A 6,038-nucleotide genomic window follows, 5' to 3' on the forward strand; every position below is an offset into this window, starting at 1 on the left:
TTCTGTCTGGTCTGGTAGATTTTCCCTGGACTTTTATCTCTTGCTTCCTCCATCTTCCCACTGCATTTGGTGGCCCAGTTCACACTGATTACAAACTTTTCTCCCTAAATAGAACTTTTCCTCTGCTTCCCTCTCCTACTATGGTTTACCTGTTCAATTGATTTTGTCCTTTCAGCCTTGGTCAATAGATTCCTGTATGAAGTAAATTTATGCTAAAGGTTTAATAGCTACGTATTTTATCAAGGGGCTTTGATACCTAAGAGACCAAGCTATGGTGGGGATTTGAGTCTGTAGACAAGCAGACTTACTGAAATATATTCAGTAGTAAGAATTTTTTTTTTTTGAGACAGAGTCTTCGCTCTGTCGCCCAGGCTGGAGTGCAGTGGCAGGATCTCGGCTCACTGCAAGTTCCACCTCCTGGGTTCACCCCATTCTCCTGCCTCAGCCTCCCAAGTAGCTGGCACTACAGGCCCCCACCACCACGCCTGGCTAATTTTTTTGTACTTTTTAGTAGAGACGGAGTTTCACCATGTTAGCCAGGATGACCTTGATTTCCGGATCTCGTGATCCACCTGCCTTGCCTCCCAAAGTTCTGGGATTACAGGTGTGAGCCACCGCACCTGGCCTCAGAATTGTTTTAAAAATGCAGAGTTTTCTGTGACTCAATTTTGGAGGTTTTCATTAAGTATTAGAGCAGGAAAGGACCAATATTGGTCACATTCTAACGAAGTTTTTTTATGAATTCATACATATCTAATTTGTTGATACCTCTTAAAGTGAGAGAAGGTAAAGAAAGTTCCTGAGATTGTGCTTGTCTTGATCAAGAAGGTCTTGGCACACTGACTTGCTAAGATGAATGAGTTTGGCATTTGGCTATAATCTCAGAATGTTCCGAATTTAGTAGATTGGGGATTGTTTGTGTTCCCAGGTTAATTGCTTATTTAGTTGGCATTCATTTGGGTCTGCTAGTCCATTTGTTAATTCTGAAAGTTGTTGGACATTTGTTAAATGAAAACAAATATATTTGGAGAAATCCAGCTTCCCAAGTAGCCACATTAGTAGGAATTAAGTAGATACAATGTAATGGTTTAAGAAATGATAGTCTTTTGTATGGCAAGATAAAAGCAAAATGTCTTTTAGAAGGAACAATTCAAATTAATTGATTAATTTGTAAAGTCTGTTACTCTCTTTTGGCCGAATACTTGTGTATCTCTGAGAATATAGATGAGGTAAAGAGGTAATTAAGACATTTATTTAATATTTGTATGACAACTGTGGAAGATACGTAATTGTTATTTTCCTATTGATCATAAAATAAGAGAGGTTTGAAAACATTTTGATTAGAATCACTTAGACTTTTCTGTCCCTATATGAAGTGTACCAGATTGAGGCATTTTCCTAGTAAATACATGAAGTCTTATTTAGTTAATTATTATGCTTGAAAATAATACTAAAACTGTTTCTCATGGTGTTTCTGGCCTTCAGTAATTTAAGGCTTTTATTTTGATTATGTGTTTTTTGTTTTCAGAGATTGTATTTACCATCTAGAAGCATATCAAGCTCATCACAAAAATGTATACAAAACAGCAGCTTAATTTAACTTGAGATTCAATATTGGCCCCTTTACCTAAAGCAGCTGATTTTTCAGTACCAATTGTGACCATCTATTGACACATGCTAGGAGTATATGCTAGTTTTTGTAATGAGAGGATAAATAAAAGGGCTCTTAGAATTATTAGACAATATTTTCTTTTTGGCTTTTTCCAGAGAAAAATGAAGACAAGACTTTGTTCTATTTCATCAAATCCTTGACCCCTCCTCCCAGCTGGTCAGGTTTTTTTTTATGTGGCATTTAAACCTTGAGTTGTTATGAGTCAACAAATGGACAACAGCAAATGTTCAGCCGTCTTATTGGTGTTAAGCCTAGCAAACAGGCAAAGTATATGAATACACCAAATGCATAAACAAGTTTTCATGAGCCAAGGATTCCAAATAAGCCCAGCAGCTGCCAGTTATGTCCTTAAGAATAGAAGTGCCCCTCCTCATCCTCTGATCTTTTATTGCCCCAGGTTGGGAAATGTCAGCTGTAAGATTTACAGATTTAGGGCTCTGGTATAACAAGTTGCCTCTTAGAACTTTTCAGCTCTAAGAGCTTCTTCTTAGCCAGCTAAACAGAGATATAGAAACATATTTATGCTTTCCATATATAATTCTTGAGTCATTTACAACATCAATGGTGGGCTTAAATATACACACACACACACACACACACACTATAACATATAAATTACACATACACATTATAACATAAATTACACACACACACACACACACACACACACGTCTCTATCTGCATCTCCCTAAGACATTGATACAAATACTCATCAGTAAACCATGATAATTTTCAGAAGAGGCTGCCTTTGACTGGTAAACTCATATTGGTACCTGGAACACAAAACTCCTAGAGCTACGCTAGTTTTATAGTCTGAGCTTAATAAGCAATACCCTTAGGGTAATGAAAATCAGTTCCTCCTCTGCTCCCTAATAACATCAATCCTTTTTGTATCTGTACGATATTTCTCTTATTCTTCTCTCCCAAATTTCCCCCTTAAAATTGTGGCATTGGAAATAATGGTTTTATGTTTTGGGGGACTGTTACTTTCTAATTGAAATTGAATATCTATGGGTCACTATTCAGTGCTGAACTTGATATGGAAACATTTCCTGGTAAATCAATAAAACCAGCTTTATGTTTCCCTACAGATAATCAAGTGGCAGGTAGAAGGGACATCTGACCTAGTTGCTCCTCTAACTGCTTTTGATCAAAAGAAATTGGTAAACCACTCAGTCTATAAATCCTTTTTTCTGTGATTCTGTAGTGTCAGGACAACATTTCCATGGGTGCTTTACTTATACGGAGAAACAAAACCTAAATCTCAAACTGCCATTTATAAAACCCACAAACTCCTGGGCTGTCATTTGGGTTGCAGACTTGAAGCTCCCTTTCTGGTTGTGTTCTCTGGAGTGGGTGAATGCCTGTCTGATAGGGATGCATTTTAAAGGCAAGACAGATTTAAGGGTATAATTTAGTGACATTTTGCTGACTGCATTTCTCTCTATATGCATGTCTCCTCATATATTTCACTATTTTACCAATACTCAGTTACCTCAGCCTACTTGAGGCAGGCTCCACAATTTTGGGACTGTTTCTTATATACATAATGACTCAATAAAGGTGTCTCATTACAACATTAGTCATTCTGTTAACTTGTGCTATTTTTTGACTGTGTATATAAATCGGTGTATATTTAACAAGTGAGCTGACCAAATGCCATTAAATGAGTTGTCCTTATTTTGGTTTTTTTCCTGCTCCAATTTTAAGTTTTCAAAGAAATCCAGCATGTAACTACCACTTTTAAGTCTCCACTTTTTAATTTTGAATACCAAATATGGCAGAGTTATTCAGGTGGCCAAGTAGACTTTTTCTGACCTTGAATGTGGTTTACTGGTATTACACTTAAAAAAAAAAAAAAGACAAAAAGTGGATGTCAGTATTTGCTGTTTTAGGATAGCATAAGACTTTTAGATTTCCCAAAGATCATTTTAAAAGTCTGATATGCAGCTGTCTGCATCTACGTTTTTAGCATCATCCCCGTATTCGTATTTAAGGCGTCATCCCCGTATTCGTATTTAAGGCGTCATCCCCCTATTCGTATTTAAGTGACCCTGGAACACAATGCAGAGATAGGTCACTGTGGGTTAATCTTTGGACACTTCATATCTGTCTGGCACCAGCATCTGTGGTTTATTTTACATTGTTCCTTAAAACTAGAAATAAAATTCTCTTAAACCTGATGATAGGGGAATGTTTACTAAGATAGTTTTCCTTCCATTTGCACAGTTTTAAAGCTGGAGCTAAAACAACACATGGGATTAAAAAAAAAAAAATCTGTCATCCAAAAAGTAATTCATGGCACTGGTAAGGTTGAAGTAACCTCAGGGCCTCATGTTCTGTGGCGGAATGTGCATCAAGGTGTATTCCTTTTATTAGGAACATATTATATCCATGTACTTTAATATGAATGGCCGATATCAATTAGCAGAGGCTTATTGGGGAAAAAGAATAATTTTTGTGTGTGCCTGTACATTTAGGCGAAGGCATTATGAGTTGTAGTCCACAGCACAACCCAAAATTCAAAGGAGATGCCTTTTAAAACATATAGTGGTGATGGAGTCTGGGTGAGAAAATCCTGTGTTGAAAGTTGAGCAGACCACAGTCATTTATATGCAGTCAAAGAGCTTTTGGTACTGCAATGTAGGGCATATAATCTTATTACAAAGCCCTTTAAAATCAATAAAAAAAAAAAAATAAAAACATCCTTAAAAATGTGGTAGCATTGAGTTCATTCTTTTGTTTTTTAAATCTATTTTCAATTACATTATTCCATTTAAATGTACCACAATGGCTTTTATTTAAAAGATACTTCTCTTCTATGTATCTATTCACAGCTGTCAGAAATATGTGTCATTCTTTGTCTTACAAATCCCTGTTCTCAGCCATTTCAGAGCCTAATCCTTGAGTCGGCCATTTTGCTGAAAGGCAGTTAAAGAAACAGACTGTCAGCCAGGTCTGGTTCTTGCTGAAGAAGTGTCATTTCTGTACCCAATGTGAGCTTTAGTTCCAGATTTTTGAATGATGTGAAAATTAAGGTCAGGGAATCAAACATAAAAAATACATCTTGCAGGCAGAGACTTCATTAGCATCCACTCATCAGTCTTCCAAATCTAGGAGCTGGGAGACCATCGTATTGTTATCCTGCTGATATTGAGTTGATAGCAAGTTTAATGGAACAGGCTGGCAGTTGTGAAGGGCAGCTGATAATGATGGTGCAAGCTCAACGAAAAAGTTGAGTAAAATCTGCAGGAGGTGTTTTCTATCATTTGGCCTTGTTCTGTTGGCTGTTGGCATTTGCTTGGCAAGAGGGAGGTGTTCTTATCTCCCCAGCTAGAGAGATTTTAAATGTGCTTAAAAATACCGAGTTTGCACTTCTGTTACTGCCTCTTCTTAACAAGACCAGTGGAAGCAGGGCAGTTGTGTATTGAATAGGAAAATCCACTCAAACTGATAACATTCAGGTAAACCTGAAAACAGTTTGCATTTTCTGGTAATTAAATTAAAAGAAGGCGGTTGACTATCAGAAGCCCTTTTTCCTCATGTAGTAAATGAGCACATAATCTTAAAAAATGAGGTAACCTCAAATATTTTTTTCTTCCGGATTAATGATATGTTTTGATTTTTAAACTTCTATGTGAAGTTGGATGAGTGCTTTTATATAATTAGGTAGCATCTTAAAACATATGATTGGCCATGTTTCTGCCTTGTAGAGTTTATGAGAGGAAAGTTGGCCAAACAACAGGGCTAATTTTACTAATTAAAGTCGTGCTGCCCAAGTGGGTTAACATGATATAGATGTTTGGTTTTAATAGAGCTTGGAAAAGGTACTGAGTCCTAAAATGTTCTGTTTGGAAAGCTTTGGTCTATAAAATTTGCCTTTAACACGGCTGATGACCCTTAATTAGAATGATACATTGTACTTGCTGGTGTGATGTCTTTTTGAGAAGAAGCAATACCGGTGTGCCTAAGTATTGTTGTTTTTAGTGTATTAAGATACCTTTTTTCTGGGCATGGCATTTCTGAGTACCTGTCTTTTCTGCTCTGTTTCAGGTGTGAATCATGGCAATACAGTGAAAGACGGTGATTTACTGCTTTTGAGGGCATGCATGTATATGATTAACGGATGGAAGTGCAGGGCTCCAAGATTTACTTCTTTCCCTTTCCAGCAGAGTTACCTGAGAGGAGTGAGTAATGGGATAAGTTGTAATACCACAGGTCCCTTTTCAGGAGACCAGTAATCAAAACAGGAAGATGAAATTGAGAAGATTTCAACTGGAAGAATACAACTTTTGATACTTTCTGGGTATACCTCTTAATTGCAAGCAGGAGAGTCTTCAGAGTTGTCCTGTTTTTTTTTTTTTTT

General features: G+C 36.9%; 1 long non-coding RNA gene across 1 annotated transcript in view; it reads left to right on the forward strand.

The window, feature by feature from the left end:
- LOC105526698 overlaps positions 1-6,038 on the forward strand; it is a 96,738-nt gene that overhangs the window by 20,228 nt on the left and 70,472 nt on the right. The window contains exon 2 of the long non-coding RNA XR_001004129.1: positions 5,726-5,859. This is a non-coding gene — a long non-coding RNA (uncharacterized LOC105526698). The remainder of the gene's footprint in view (positions 1-5,725; positions 5,860-6,038) is intronic.

Source organism: Colobus angolensis, unplaced genomic scaffold (genome assembly GCF_000951035.1).
Source record: "Colobus angolensis palliatus isolate OR3802 unplaced genomic scaffold, Cang.pa_1.0 Scaffold6, whole genome shotgun sequence".
NCBI classification, from domain to species: Eukaryota; Metazoa; Chordata; class Mammalia; order Primates; family Cercopithecidae; genus Colobus; species Colobus angolensis.